This window comes from Miscanthus floridulus, chromosome 6, assembly GCF_019320115.1.
Source record: "Miscanthus floridulus cultivar M001 chromosome 6, ASM1932011v1, whole genome shotgun sequence".
Taxonomy (NCBI): domain Eukaryota; kingdom Viridiplantae; phylum Streptophyta; class Magnoliopsida; order Poales; family Poaceae; genus Miscanthus; species Miscanthus floridulus.
In genome coordinates, this window is record NC_089585.1 from 37,352,447 (window position 1) to 37,369,729 (window position 17,283).

The window sequence follows — 17,283 nt, forward strand, 5'->3', positions numbered from 1 at the left end:
GTACTATATAAGACAGGCAGGGGACCCCTCTAAAAAATATCTCATTGACATACAACAATACAATCAAACGCAGGACATAGGTATTACGCCTTCTTGGTGGCCGAACCTGGATAAAACCTCATGTCTGTCTTGCGTCACCGTCTTGTTTGTGGCTTGCGCATCTGTCTACCGACAATCTACTACCTTGGGCATACCCCTAGGTAGACTGCCGACCATATTTCATCAACAGTGGCACACCAGGTAGGGGGTGTGCATACTGCTCTCCAAGCAAACAAGACGGTCATCATCCCTGGCTCCATGGCTACACCGAATGGCCTCATGTTCACCGTCGGTCAGATCACCTGGAACACCGGCTCCGACGACTTCATCGCCATGACCACGAAGGAGGCGCGGATTCAATCTGCATCGACCACTGCTTCACCTGCATCGGCTACATCTCCGACCACGATGGATACAGCTCTGACCACGGTGGATATGGCTCCGACCATGGTATATCTAGCTCCGACCACGCCTACATCATCTTCAGCCACACCGACCACCCGTCGTCCGCTTCCCCGCTACAAAGGGAAGCAGATCGACAACACCGACCTGCTTGACTCCATCGATCGGGTCGGCACCAAACTCGCTGAAACCCTAGCTCTGGTAAGTTCAATTCGAAGTCAACCTAATGAGCAGGTAACCGCTCCCCACAACAGATCTACCTGACCAGCTCAGGCTAGTCGTCCTACATGACTTGGTACAGATCTCGTGGTCATATCTACTCCTGAAGGGCGCTCTACTCGTCGCTGGCCAGCCTCTGCGATGGGTCTCTGGCTCTTCGAGTACGAAGCCTCGACGGAGAACTACTAGGCCTAGCCCTATGGCCTGTGAAACGCTGCCTCCAACTATGCGTATAATATACAACGCTGCTCGGATCTATGTTTTATACATTGACCTCGGCCGAAGCCACGCAACTTCATCAACATGATCCGGATTAAGGACTATTAGGAAGGATCCATCCACACAGTCCAAGAAGGTGACTCTAGCTCCTCATCTGGCATCGCATCTAATGCCTCCGTCCACACTGAGCTCCAACATCACGACGATGAAGGCGTCGAATACGATCTAGATATCCCAGACCATGCTCCGAGGTTCCCACAATTCCCGTCTTTCCCACCAAGGTGAGGGGATTTGATCAATGTTGTCAATAATAACAAACCACCAGCAGTCGGTGAAACAGAACAAGAAAGGATTGCACGTGAAGCACGCAATTTTGATCGCTTTAATCGCCGACAAATCGAAGCCGAAGTAGAAGAGGAGGCATGACGCATAAGGGTCCAGCCACGCGACCTCAACAATGCCTTCGATAGGGTGGGGAACAAATAGGTCTTTAGGACTCCAAGCGCCAATGTAGCCATTGCTATGGTGATAATGCAACAACTACCCAATACCCCAGAAACTCAGGTAGTTCATGATGAAATACAATCCTATCTGACGGCTGCTATGGCCCAGACCGCAGAGATTGTAAATCAAGCCCGGGCTCCATCTGCCTCAGTCGAGTCAAGCCATAGCCGCCAGTACTCAAGTCGCTCATAGCCACCCAACCAACATGGCTCGCGCAACAACGACCCATCAGACAACCATCAAGGCAGAAATGGTGGCCATGATGGTGGTCGAGATGACAACCGCCGTCGGGAGGACAACCACCGCAATGTCTGGGACGACAACCACCGAGACAACTGTGATAATCGCCATGATAACCATGGTCGTAGGGCTAATCTAGATGGCAACGAGATCGCCATGACAGCAATAACAATCTCTGCCATTACCTCGGAGGACGTGATCTGCGCGATCGCATCAACCAGAGAGCCAATGATCATGCATCCCACGAAAGCTATCGCCATATGGAATATGATACTACCCACGGCCCACTGGGTTTGAAGCATTTACTCCGCACCTTCGCTAAGTCATATGGCCCAAGAACTTCAAGCTCAAAAAACTTCAGAAGTACGATGGCAAGGAGAACCCCAAATTATGGGTCATGCTCTACGAAATTGTGTGTAGATCAGCCATGGCTGATGAGCACGTCATGTCTAACTACTTTCCAGTCACTGTTGGCCATGCAGGTCACCAATGGCTAGTCAGCTTGCCGGCAAACTATTTTGATTCTTGGAAAGAGCTCAAGCAAGCCTTCATCGACAACTTCATTGCTACTTGTGAACAACCCGACAACAAATATGATCTACAGCAGATCCGAGATCGAAAGGATGAGCCACTACGAGAGTACGTCCAGCGTTTCTCAGAGATGCACATCAAGGTCCTGTCAATCTCCGACAACAAGGCAATCGAGGCTTTCATCACTGGCCTACGCTTCCACGATGCCTTAAGGGATAAGCTCCTCTGCAAGAGACCTGAATTAGTTACAATGCACCTGGCCACTGCTAAGAAATATGTGGACGTCGACGATGCTAAGAAGATAATTATCAAAGAAGCAGCAAGGGTTCCGTGCTCTGACCACCCCCCACACCGCGACGACTACCGCGACAACCGTGGTCAGAATGATAATTTTGACCACGGCAACCAGCGCAACAACTCCCACGACCATCGTGACCAACATAATCAGCGGCATAACCACCGTGACGATTATAGGGGCAAGCGTGCTCGAGAAGACGACGGCGAGGTTAACACCGTCAAAAAAGGTGGCGGACATTGTAACTATGAAGAAGACTACGCCAAAGCATTGAAAGGGCCCTGCCAGCTCCATGCCAAGTCAAACCACACCATGGAGAATTGCCGTGTTCTCAAGTCTATCTACACGCGTCAACAGGCTCCGGATACATCCGACAAGCCTAACGACGTGGGGGAACAGCACAACGAGGACAACGACGATGAAGACGCAGATCCCCGTCACAAGTATGTTAAGCCAACCAATTGCGTGCACACCATCATTGGAGGCAAAGTATCCATCGAGACCAAACGAGAACACAAGCTGCTCGCCCGTGGTTATTTGAACATGGCCAACACCGACAACCTCATCGCCGATCCACGGCTCCCTCCTTGGTCTCACCATGAGATCTCCTTCAGCAGAAAAGACCAATGGGCTGCAATACCTGAACCAGGACATTTTCCCCTAGTCCTTGATCCTTGTATCAACAAAGTTCAATTCGATAGAGTGTTGATTAACGGTGGCAGCTCCATCAATATACTATTCAAGAACAGTCTGTCGGCCCTGAAGATAACCTAGGCGGATCTCAAGCCATACGAGGCACAGTTCTAGGGTGTTCTCCCTGGATAAAGCTCTACACCTCTCGGGTAGATCATGTTACCTGTGCAGTTTGGGACCCCAGACCACTTCCGCACCGACTACGTCAACTTCGTGGTCGCTGACTTCGACGGCACCTACCATGCTATCCTTGGTCGACCATCGCTCACCAAGTTCATGGCCATACCTCATTATAGGTATCTGGTGCTCAAGATGCCTACTAAGAAAGGAGTTCTAACCCTCAGGGGTAACGTGTATGCAGCTTATACCTGTGAAGACAATAGCTTTAAAATAGCAGAGGCTCACGACCTCTCTATTCGCATGGCCGAGACCGTCCTCGATGCCAAGAAGACCTCGGCCAACCACCTAGAGATCCAGAGCTTGAGGCTCCATGCAAGAACATCAAGTCTAAGGAGCACAAGGTGATCCAGCTGGTCGATGGTGATCCTAGCAAAATGGCCCTTATCGGGGCCAACCTGGATCCCAAATAGGAAGACACGCTCGTTAGGTTCTTGAGGAGCAACGTGGATGTGTTTGCATGGAAACCTGCTGACATGCCTAGTGTACCTTAAAACTTGATTGAGCACTCCTTGAATGTCAACGACAAGGCCAAACCTATCAAGCAGAAGCTACGACGGTTCGCTCACGACAAAAAGGAGGCGATTAGGGTAGAAGTTACATGGCTTTTGGTAGACAGATTTATCAAAGAAGTGTATCGTTCCGGAGTGGTTAGCTAACCCAGTTCTTGTACGCAAAAAGAATAATGAATGGAGAATGTACGTTGATTACACTGATCTCAACAAACACTGCCCTAAGGACTCCTTCGGCTTACCTCGCATAGATGAGGTCGTAGATTCAACCGCTAGTTGCGAGCTGCTTTCCTTTCTCGATTGCTACTCTGGTTATCACCAGATCACTCTCAAAAAGGACGACTAGATCAAGACATCTTTTATCATGCCTTTCGGTGCCTACTACTACACAACCATGTCGTTCGGGCTCAAGAATGCCGGGGCTACCTACCAACGCGCTATACAGGCCTGCCTCAAAGATGAGATAAAAGACAACCTCATCGAGGCTTATGTTGATGATGTAGTTTATAAAACCAAGGAAGCATATACCCTTGTTGACAACCTGGAATGCACCTTTACAGCCCTTAACACATTCCAATGGAAATTAAACCCAAAAAAGTGTATCTTTGGTGTTCCTTCTGGCATACTACTTGGCAACGTCGTCAGTCATGACGGTATACGCCCTAACCTAGAGAAAGTCAAAGCTGTCTTGGACATGAAGCCGCCCAAAAAGGTGAAGGATGTTTAGAAGCTTACCGGATGCATGGCCGCTCTAAGCCGTTTCATATCAAGATTAGGCGAAAAGGGATTACCGTTCTTTAAACTGCTCAAAGTGTCCGAGAAGTTTGAGTGGTTGGAGGAAGCAGACGCTGCCTTCACACAGCTGAAACAATACCTTACGTCACCTCCGATCCTCACTGCTCCCAGAGAAGACGAAACACTCCTGCTTTACATTGCGGCGACTAATCGAGTGGTCTCCACTACCATGGTGGTCGAGCATGACAAGCCTAGCCATGTCTACAAGGTACATCGCTCAATCTATTTCATCAGTGAGGTGCTCAATGAATCCAAGACCAGGTACCCATAGATCCAGAAATTGATCTACGCCATACTGATAACATCCTGAAAGTTGAAACATTACTTCGACGGATATCGTGTGGTGGACATGACTGAGTACCCTCTGCGAGACATCATTAGCAACAAGGATGCAAATGGGCACATCGTCAAGTGGGCAATGGAGCTATGCCCCTTCTCCTTGGAATTCGCAAGCCGTACTACAATCAAGTCTTAGGTACTCGTCGATTTCATCGTCGAGTGGACAGACTTAAGCACGCCTACTTCTTAGGGGCCCAACAAGTATTGGAAGATGTATTTCGATGGTTCTCTCAACATCGATGGTGTAGGGGCAGGAGTCCTTTTCATGTCACCATCCAAGGAGCAGTTCCGGTATGTTCTCGGGATTTATTTCCCAGCATCTAATAATGCCGCCGAATACGAAGCATGCCTACATGGTTTGCGCATTGCGGTCGAGCTCAGTGTTAAACATCTCTATGTCTACAGAGACTCGGCTCTGGTCATCAACCAACTCAACAAGGACTGGGATACGACCAGTGAAAGGATGGATGCATACTGCAAATCGATCAGAAAGCTGGAAGGTAGGTTTTATGGCATCGAGTACACACACGTGGTCTAGGACAAAAATTAAGCAGCAGATGCGCTGTAAAAGTTAGGATCATCCCGAGCCAAAGTCCCACATGGCGTATTCATCCAAGACCTGCTCACGCCTTCCATCGAGGAGGAAGATCCCACGGTCGACAAGCCTCTAGACAAGTAATTGGTGGCTACGGTTCCGGCGTCAAGCACCACAGAGCCACCTCCGACCACGCATGAGCCCAACTAGAGAGAACCTTTCATCAAGTACCTGATAGATGGCAGCAGTTACACTGATCGAACAAAAAACGAGCGCCTAATGCGTCACAGTAAGCAGTATTTGCTCGTCGATGGCAAGTTATGGCGCAAGAACGCAAAGGAGGAAATCTTGTTGAAATGTATAACCTGGGAGGATGGCGAACATCTCCTAGACCAAATCCACTTTGGCTCCTATGGCAACCACGTGGCCTCAAGAACGCTGGTCGACAAGGCTTTCCGAGCAGGGTTCTATTGGCCGTCAGCAGTAGATGATGCAGAGAAGCTAGTCCGGCACTGTGAGGGTTGTCAGTTCTTCGCTAAGAGAATCCACATACCAACACATGAGATCCAGATAATACCAGCCTCTTGGCCCTTTGCATGCTGGGGACTAGATATGATCGGGCCCTTCAAACCGGCTCCTGGGAAATTTACATGTGTCTTTGTGCTGATCGACAAATTTTCTAAGTGGATAGAGTACATGCCTCTGGTATAGGCATCCTCAGAAAAGGCTATTATGTTCCTCGACCAGGTCATCCACTGCTTTGGCATACCCAACAGCATCATCACTGATCTGGGTACTCAGTTCACCAGGAATGCTTTTTGGGACTTCTGCGATGAAAGGAGCATAGTAGTAAAATATGTCTCGGTGGCGCACCCTAGAGCTAATGGACAGGTCGAGCGGGCAAATGGTATGATTTTGGACGCATTGAAGAAGAGGATGTACAGAGAAAATGACAAAGCTCCCGGAAGATGGCTCAAAGAGTTACCAGCCATGGTCTGGGGCCTCAGAACTCAGCCCAGTCATAACACCGGTGTCTCACCATACTTTATGGTTTATGGCGCTAAGGCAGTCCTCCCAGCAGATATAGCTTTCAGATCAGCACGGGTAGAGAACTTCAATGAAGGCAAGGTCAATGAAGTACAGGAGCTAGAAGTGAATAGTGTAGAAGAGAAGCGGCTCGATTCTTGCGTATGTATAGCCAAATACCTTGTTGTTTTGCGCAGGTACTACAACAAGAACGTTAAAGAGCGGTTCTTTATGGTCGGGAACCTAGTCCTGAATTGGAAGACGAATTAGGCTGGTGTCCATAAACTCTCAACTCCATGGGAGGGGCCCTTCATGATCAAGGAAGTCACACGACCAACATCTTACAGGTTAGCTCACCTGGACGGTACGGACGTACCAAATTCATGGCACATCAACAAGCTTAGGCGTTTCTATGCTTAACTACTAAGATATGTACTCCTCTTGTACTTTCAATTTAATTCAATAAAGCTATTATGATTTCTCCGACCGCTATGATTGTGTCACTTCGAATTTTACGGTTATTCTAACTTAGTCAGTCAAAGCCGACCACCATTCCTTCACAGGTTTTTGGAGCAGGCCCTGTCTCTAGTTCCTCTCAACGCATGCATGGGATCCGCTCTCTACGCTACGGGTGATCGGTAGGTCCCCCCTGGTTTGACTTGTTCGTGTCTACGTGTGCACAGGTCACGCACCTCACACTCCGACCACATACCAAATTAGGGCCATACAAACTTTTCAGGATGATGTGTCGAGTAACTTGGTACAACTAAACAGAACGCTAACATGTTCTCACTTAGTTACGCCAACACGAGTTTCAAGCTTAAATATGTTTTATACAAAACAAATAAGATTATAATGATATACAGTTACGTTATTACAAGCTCGCCTAAAGAGGTACAAGTTTACAATAACACAACTACATCCTTCTTCTACAACTCTAGCCTATCCTATTAGCTGGTCGGGGCACGCAGCACCTACTGCTCGCTACTTTCGACATCCCGCTCGAGTCTCGGGGACTCCTGCACTGGTCGAGCTGAAGAGGATGGCCCCGCCGATGCCTGGCTGGTTGAGATCGCAGGCTTCGCCGGTTGGCTCACAACTGATGGCGTTTCTAGCTAGCTTATTGATGGCGTACCCTGTACAGGTGCTGTCCCACCTCCACGTAGGTTAATGTTGCCAATTATCTTTGAAGACAGGTTCAGCTGGGTCATCCAAAGCTCCTCAGCCTTGTCTGGATTTACCTCCTTTGGGTACCCAGCCTCTAGGCGCTTGAGATCGATCAGGGGGTAGTGGGAACACACCATGCTTAGCACATGTGCGCCTGTGTACTCACCCGCCTCCTTCATGAACTCTTGGAACCATTCTCATGCTTTTCGGCATCTCTCGACCAGTTCAAGATGCGACATCCTTGGCGCTTCCTCTGTAAGCGCTGGGTCGATAAGGTTGAGGACGGGCAAAATGCCAGTTGCCACTTCCTGGCACCGGTTCTTCCATGTGTCCCGATCCTCGGTGATCTCTAGGCATCACGCCTTCCAGCCATCACGATCTTTCATTATGGTTTCCAGATGCTTCTTGGTATTGACTTTCAAAACTACAAACCACACAAGATATTAAAATGTCATGCCACGACAAGATAACATGGGCAATAGAATGAGCAAGGTGGTCTGGAACACTTACTTTTCAGTTCCTCCTTCATCTTGGTTGTGCGGTCCCGGAGTTGCGACTGGTCGTGCGCTAGTTTCTTGTTGTCCTCCTTCAGGCGACCACACTCTACGGCCACACGGCTATTCTCCTCTTGGAGACGGACTACTTTGGCTTCTAAGCCTACACTACAGCTGTTACTACCAACAATGCAACAACACGTGTCATGCACTTGCTATGATAAAGTGACAACTTACTTATTTTTTCCTGCTCTTTGTTACTAAGCTGGATGACCAGGTTCTAGTTCTGTGCCTCTTGCTCTGTCCTCTCCTAGTCGGCGGCTTCAAGTTGGTGGCGCAAGCGTTCCACCTCGGCCGCTAGTTCTCTATTGCTTGCTGTGATCCCCTCAATCTAGTCGAAGCACTTCTTTTGGTACCTTGTGGTCTTCATCAAGTCCTGCATGTAAAAAAACCAAGTCAGACAGTTTGACTAGATAGTAGGATCAAGTGATCAAGCAAAACATACCTGGACTTCTATCACTAGACGTTTTGCCACTCGTTCAACTTTCATGGTCTCTTCGACCTCTGGGATTTCCTCATGCATAACCCATTGGTTGTTCCGCCAGCGTGACACATATACATGTTGTCGCTTGTCCTAGGGACAGCCTAGGACCTCTTCTACTTCGTCCTCTTTGGCCTCTTGTTCGAGTAGCAGCGTTGGTCCAGAGTTTGCAGCCTCTGCGATCACTATGGCTTTCCCATGGGCCGTAGCATCAACAAACCTGCTCTGTGCCACCTCCGGTTGCTGCTCCTCGGTTTGGTCTGATACCCTTGGTGCCGAAGTATCCCCCTCAGTAGGGTTAGTGCTCAGAGCACCTATACTTGGCTCGGCTCTCCCCCTGACCACTTGCTCGGGGACTGTTGTCTGGCCACTCGTCTGCTGAGGCTCTAGTGGACTTTTTACTATAGGTTCCTCCATAGCCGGCTGCTGGGTAGTTTTCTCTAGGATTGCTGGTGGAGCCATGCCGCACCTGGCTAGTTGGTCAGGATTTTTGATGGATGCCGACCTAATATATCAGAGATAAGTTTAGAAGACAATAATATTCAATATAAATTGTAAGCTTACATCAAGGTTACAAATACTTACAGCTTGGAAGCATGGAATGATGTGGCGAAGGTGCGTCTCTTCGTCCGTGCCTGCTCCATGTGCTCTTTGGGTGCCACCGAGTCTCTTTCCATGACCAGTACCGGCGCTGGGGCTTGGTGCTCAACCCCTTTGCCACTTGTCCTCTACGTTGCAGTGGTCGGTGATGCGAGTCCCACTAGCACGGAGGAGCCACCCTGCTCCGTCGACTCCAATTGTCTCCTCCTCTTTCGAGGGACGAGTCGAAAGATGTCTGCATCCTCTATTTCATCATCTGATAGTGGGAAGATGGCTTGACGATGCTTGCTGGCTGCCGGCCGCTTGGCAGCAGCCCTGGCCGTTGCCTCCTCCCCAACCCCGAGTACAGCACAGTCGACGTGTTCGATCCTAGCGCTGGTCTAGGTGGTTGGGCTAGCAACTTGTGGCCAATCCACACCAGGGGGTGGAGACACGAACACTACTGCTCTATCACGACCATTACTCTAGGAAACATAAAGGCGACAACACAGTAAGTTTTTGTTACAACATAACTCTACGGGTACAAGGCAGCATAATTTATCTTTGGGGGAGGTCGAGCCAGCTTGAAGGCGTGCTCGATGTCACTCAACCTAACATAATTTGAATCAGCTAAGTTGAATAGCTCTCCAATCTTGGCTTTGACTTCTATCTTGTCAAGCGCCTCTTGCCTGGTCCTAGTTGGGTCTACGCTTCCTTGGTACTCGTAGCCAGGATGTACCCTCCTCTAGCAAGGCTAGATCCTTCGGCTAATGAAGTTCCCGACCACACTCAGACCATCCAGTTTCTTCCACGGGATCATCTCAAGAAGTTCTGAGATCTGTTCCAAGTGCTTAGGTTTCTCTGACCAGCTATTCTTCTTCTCCGGAATGAACCCCACGTCGCACAATGTGATCGTGTTCGGCTCTTCATGGATGTAGAACCACTTCTTGTACCAGTCGTCCAACGATGTGTTCCAAGGGCAGTGCAAGTACTGGGCCTTCATCCCATCACGCAGATTGAGGTACACACCTCTGGCTATCTTCGAGCCACCGCTTCCTTTCTTCCGTAGACAGAAAAGATGGCGAAAGAAGTCAAAATGGGGCTGGAAGCCACCATATGCTTCGCAAAGATGAATGAAGGTGGAGACAAGAAGAATTGAGTTGGGATGCAAATTGCAAATCCCAATCTCATAATACAAATAGAGCCCCTGAAGGAAAGGGTGCACTAGAACCCCAAAACCCCACTTGAAGAAATCTTCAAAAACCACAATCTCACCTGGTTGTGGATCAGGGCACCCTTCTCCTTCCGGCGCACGCCATCCTACGAGTGCCTTATTGTGGAGTACTCCCATGATGACGAGGTCTTCGATGGTTTGCTCGTTGCTTCTTGACTTTCACCACTCCTTTGCCATGACTCCAGCTTTCTTCTGGGCATCACTCTTCACCATGAATCTGCCCTTGTTGATGGAGGTGGATATGGTGGAGGGGTGATTGGTGACAATTTCGGAGGTATTAGGGTTGGCAAGAGGAAGAAGAAGGCTGTGGCGGCGAATGGTAATAGGGACCGATAAAAAGTAACTTACCAGTTCTATATTATAAATAACCAAGAGTTCCATCGTTTTGTCCACCCAAGATTCTTGGGAGACATGCGCACGCGTCATAGATGGTTGTTTTCACAACGTTGAGATCTATGCCAATATACGTGCCCCTTCGTTACCAGTGTATGCGCCTCTTCATTGCTAGTGTGAGAGGGCCCACATTGACGTACCTCCTTACAGGTGCCAAGCAACTATTTGCTTGAAAGGACAAGAAGGCAGTATGACGTGCCATACCCATCTGCTTTTTTGACCAGATGTGTCAGATTGGACTTGATAGAGTAAGAAGATAAATAAATAAACCAAATAATAGTACAAGCGGCATTTGTTTCTTCACTGCATGTCTCATGCTTAGGGATGGTCTAGACCACTACCGTGCTCGGGGACTGCTCTGACCACTACCGTGCTCGGGGACTGCTCCAACCACTACCGTGCTCGGGGACTGCCCAGACCACTACCGTGTTCGGGGACTGCTTTGACCACTACCGTGCTCAGGGACTGCTCCGACCACTAGCATGCTCGGGGACTGCCCCGACCGCTACCGTGCTTGGGGACTGTTCTGAAGAATGCTTGGTGATTGCTCTCCTTGGCTACATGTGATTTGCACTCATATACAGTTGAGAGACATTTATTTAGACCTTGCTACAAGACTTATATTTTGTCTTCCAGCAAGCTCAGGGACTACATCAGTACGATGCACCTGCCGGTGCATCTTGTATTGATTATATAACAATTGGATTCTTAACTACAGTAGAAATTCTTTTTAGACCCTGGCACCATGTGCCTGCGTCACCTACTACTAGGCTCGGGGACTAAGTGGGCACACTTCACCTTGCGGTGAATGTGTTTATTTAATTGACCCCTATGCTTTGACTGATCATCAAGATTACTATCGTGCTCGGGAACTATCCCGACCACTCCTCGAAAACCGCTCTCCTCGGCTACATGTGATTTTACTCACATACAGTTGAGAGACATTTATTTAGACCTTGCTACAAGGCTTATACTTTGCCTTCTAGCAAGCTCAGGGACTACATCGGTACGATGCACCTGCCGGTGCATCTCGTATGGCTTATATTATGATTGGATTTTCGACTTGACTGGGAATTCTTTTTAGACCCTGGCACCATGTGCCTGCGTCACCTACTACTAGGCTCGAGGACTAAGTGGGCACACTTTACCTTGCAGTGAATGTGTTTGTTTTTGGACCCCTACGCCTCTGGTGATCAAGGACGCTGCGCTTCAAGATGCACTTACATTTCTTTTCAGAAATACAAGTGGGCACACTTCCTAGGACAGAAATCTTTTTCTTTTTTCTTAAGAGCACCATACATTCTTCGAACAACCTACTTTTCTGGTGACAACGGTGGTCAGAGATGTCAAGAACTCAAGCCTCACTGTTCGGAGAAGGATAAAATGGCATGTCGTAGCATAATACATGGTGCTCGGGGACTAGCTGTGGGGGTATTAACCCCTATACCCTTACGGCTAGGCTTGGGCCAGCCCAGATCAGAGGGTCCGGTCCACCAAAAGATGACGCGCAGCCCGACCAACCTATTTGGAGTCCCGCACAAGGAGTCAAGACAGATTTGGCGATCAAGCAAGATCCTAGTCGGTTAGAATAGGAATCCTTATCCGGCCATCTATGACAATTGTAACTGGCTAGGATTAGTTTCTAGATCTGTAACCCTACCCCCTAGACTATATAAGGTGGGCAGGGGACCCCTCTAAAAAACATCTCTCATTGACATACAGCAATATAATCAGACATAGGACGTAGGTATTATGCCTTCTTGGCGGCCAAACTTGGATAAAACCTCGTGTCTGTCTTGCGTCACCATCTTGTTTGTGGCTTGCGCATCTATCTACCGACAATCAAATACCTTGGGCATACCCCTGGGTAGACTGCTGACCATATTTCGTCGACACAAACCAATAATTCTTTCTAGGAAGAAGCAAACCAATAAACTGATGTTAGCATTAAGATTTCTAAATACGGATAGCTGCTTAGGCAACTTAATCATTTTTGCAATCATTAACTGAACAAAGCAAGCTAAAACTGAATCAGTCGCCACAGCAGATCATATAGCTTCCAAGATCAAACTCGAACAACTAATTCCCAACTATACCACTAAAATAAGATGGCCGGACAATAAAAATTAGTCACAAGAGGATGTTCTTTCTATTCATTATCAATCAATTAGGAATTAGAACAATAAAAAAAATTGGAAAAGAAGGGAAGGAAGCGCTAGCCTCAGAAATAAACAAAATAGCATCATTTGATGTTTCGTAGTCGGGTAAGCAGAACATGAAATGGACAAAATGCCATCCGCTGTAAAAATCCAAGGTGTCAGCACATACAGAAAATAATGCCAGGACTTCAACGAAGCTCCATCTGACATAACTTAGGGAGGGGATGCTATATATGATAACCAAATAGATTAGTAGTACATATAGACTCATGAAGCATGATGGGGATAGGGAACATCTAAGAATAGTTTTTTGCCAATGGGGAAGTTAAGGCACAAAAACTTACACTGTCTTGAGAAAGCCTGTAGGAAAATAATGTCTCTGTTCTCCGGTTCTGTACATGGAAGGCACCCAAAGAAGATAAATTGAGCAAAGCTAAAAACTAAACCAGATGTAGATAAGAAGGAACATTTTTTTTAAACAAAGATCAGAAGGAACATGGAAACTAAAGGAGAAGAAATGCACACCTAAGTACCTGAGCTGTCACCTAGTGAGCCTAGCATGGCGGTAGGGGAGGTTGGCAGGGTCCGTCGATCCATAGCTCCAATTCACTGTGCTAGAGTTTGGGGAGAGATGCTGAGCATGGCATGGCCACGGCCCTGAGCATGTCTGCCCCTCCCATCCATCTTTGACCGCACCCGAGTCCTGATCTGTGCCCCTTCCCGAGGTCCACTAATGGTAGCTCTCATGTCCAGATGTAAGAGGAGCAGGATGAGGAGGTGGTGCCGATAGCTACGGTGGATCAGGGGGGCAAAGTGAAAGATCCTTGTGTGGTTTTGGTAATTGAGTGATAACCTAGGTGGACAAATTGTGTTTATGTGAGATACATAGGTGATTAATCCACAGATACATGTGTGTGAGCAACATATGCTATGAAGGTAAAAATGGCTTGGAGATGTTGCAAAGCTCACACATGTGATGATGAAGGAGCTCATTGCAAATGAGACAAGACATTGAGTCATGTGATCGGGGTGGAGAAGATCATGACATAACTTGGCTTGATAGACCAGTTGCAAGTGTGAAGGGCAAGTTGGAGGCTTTAGAGCGATGGACCACGTGGCGGTGAAGCTTAAGCAAGACTTGGCACCAATGGACAAAGGCAATAGTGAAAAGCAAGTGAAGTCAAGATCGATAAACCAATATGATCACGTGATGATATGAAGTGGATCATATCATTGTTGATCATGTTGGTGCATGTGTTGCATCGATATTGGAGGAGATGGAATGGAATGCGCAAGGCAAAGTTATAACCTAGGGCATTTCATTTCACTGGTCATAGGTGTGTAGAGAAGTTGATGACTGGGTTTAGGATAGATGGCCGTACTATTAAGAGGATCAAACTTGTTTACATATCGGTCATCTAGTGCCACTCGAGTGATCTAACTTTGCATCGTCTCTAGGATTGAGTGGCCTGGCAAGTTGAGTGGCTAATCCTTTGGAAAATGATTGTGAAAATGCTAACACACATACACATGGTGGTGTATACTTGATGGTGTTGGCACATTTATAATGGAGATGAAGTTGGAGTTGATGTGGATCAACTCGGCGATGGAACAGAGGCGAGAAAGGTTTGAAACTACATCGGCGGAATGTCCGCCCGTAGAGTGCGGACAGTCCGACGGTGCCACCGGCACCCTATACCAAAAAGATAGGGTTTCATAGAACTAATCAGACGCTGGCCTCGGTAGGACCGGCGTGTCTAGTCAGTGGCAGCAGTGAGCATGTGGTCTCGGTCTTGTGATCGGACGCTCAGGGTCTGTGTCTGGGCAGTGCTGACATATGGTGTTGTAGGTGGCACTGGAGTTAGGCGCACGGGCATAGAACTAATCGGACGCTGGTCTACGTCCAGTCATGGTGGACCAGATGTGTCCGGTCGCAAAACAGAGGCTCAGGGAGCTCTCTAGAAATGACCAGACTCAGGCGCAGCAACGTCCAATCAGAACTTAACCGTTGAGATCGGGCGAATCCAATTGAACATAGAGTGACACGTGGACGGTGTAGAGCTACCGAACGCTGGTAGGGTGTGTTCGGTCGATCTGACTGGAGCATCCGGTCATCCCAAAATTTGCCCAGTGAACAGGTAATGGCTAGTTTAGCCCATGGGGCTATAAATAGAAGGTGGTCTCAGCCATGGCTAGTGCTGAGCACCTCAAGGGACTTTGTATCCATGCTTGTGAGTGCTTGGGAGCCCTCCATCTCATATATGCTTGATAGTGATAATCTAATTGTGTGAGAGAGCGATTGTAGTGTGATTGCATCGTGAGGTTGCATCGAGTGGCACTAGTTGATCAAGTTGCAAGGCAATGGTGCTTGTTACTCTTGGAGGTTGCCACCTCCTAGATGGTTTGGTGGTGGTCTCTGACGAAGCCCGCAAGAAGGTTGTGCGGTGCTCTGGAGATGAGCTTTATGAGGGGCATTGTGCTCGCCCCGTGGGAGCCACGAAGAGCAACTCTAGTAAAGAGTGTCATTGAGCTACCCTCACTTTCGGAGTAGGTTCTTGCGGTGCCCGATGTGTGGGCTTGGCAGGTGATGCCAATTAGCCATCGAACCACCAAGTGAGTGGTTGACACAACGGGGACTAGCATGTTGGCAAGCACGTGAACCTCGAGAGAAAAATCACTGTGTTAACTTTATTCTTCCCATTGGTTTGCATCCTCGTTACACAAGCTTGTAATTACTTTCATTTACATTTTGCTTGTGTAGTTGCTCTTGTAATTAGTTTGCTTGTATAGCTCACTAGTTACCTTCTTGCTTGTGTAGCATAGAAGTAGCTCCCTTGCGTGACTAATTTGGTTTGTGTAACCTTGTTAGTCACTTTGCTTAGTTTGAGTAGCTAAGTATTTGCGCTCTCTAATTTGGCATTGGTTGCCTTGTTATTGAGCATTGCTAGTGAGCTTAGTTGGCTTTGTGCTTTTGCTTACCAGCATGTGTAGGAGCTCCCCGTTGGTTAAAGTACTAGTGGCATAGGTTTGTGTGACCTTGCTTCTAGAATTGATTAGATGAGCTCTAGCTAGCCCGATACCTTTGTTGCTTAACTAGGATCTTTACAAGGTCCTAGAGAATATAGATAGAGGGGTGTAGTCTTGGCTAGACTAATAGTTTTAATTCTACACTTGTTTCGGTTAGCCAACACGATTAAGTTTTAGAAATGACTATTCACCCCCTCTAGTCGCCATCTCGACTCTACAAGTGGTATCAGATCTAGGTCTCTCATTTGGGGTCTTTATTGACCCAAGAGGATGGCGAACTTTGGGCTAGAAGTTGTTTGTGACACACATATTTTTTATGGCACACACTATGCACGGTGGAAACGTCATATGCTTGATCATTTTCATAATTTGGGTCCCAAGGCATGGTGGATCATTGTTGTTGGTTTTTCTCATGATGTGTTGGATAAGGACAACCTAACCCAAGCATAAGAGGACTGCTTACAACTTGATCATCATGCTCTTTATTATCTAACGTGTGCTTTACATGATGATGTTTTTAGACGTGTGTGGGACTTGGAGAGTGCTCATGATATGTGGATGGCAATCCAAGTCTTCTATGGTGACTCCTTCACAAGTGATGATGGCAAATTCAAGAAGGAGGATGATCACAAGATGGAGGCACATGAGAGTGTTGAGCATAACCACAATTTGGTGATTGTGGAAGATTGCTCCACCTCATGGTCAAGTGATAATGATGATGATCGATCCACTATAAGTTCACTTGACAAGATTGATAATGCCACAAGTGTTGCACATGATGATGCTACCACATGCACACTTGATGGTGATGTTGGTTCATGCTCAAGCTATGATGATGATGCTACTACAAGCTCTCCAACTACATCATATTGTTTCATGTCACAAGGTGACACCAAGGTATCAAATGATAATGTGGTTGATTATGTTGATTCATATGATGAGCTTATTAGTAGACTTGCTAGCATGACCATGTCTTTAGAAAATGAGAAAGCTAAAATATTGAAATTGGAAAAATGAAAACTCATTTCTAAAGAACTCTTGTGAAGAACATAAGAAATTACTTGATGCTTTTAAATCTTTACATGATGAGCTAAAATTGAATCATGATACACTACTTGCATCTCATGATGAATTATTAGAACAACATGCTTATCTCATTAAAG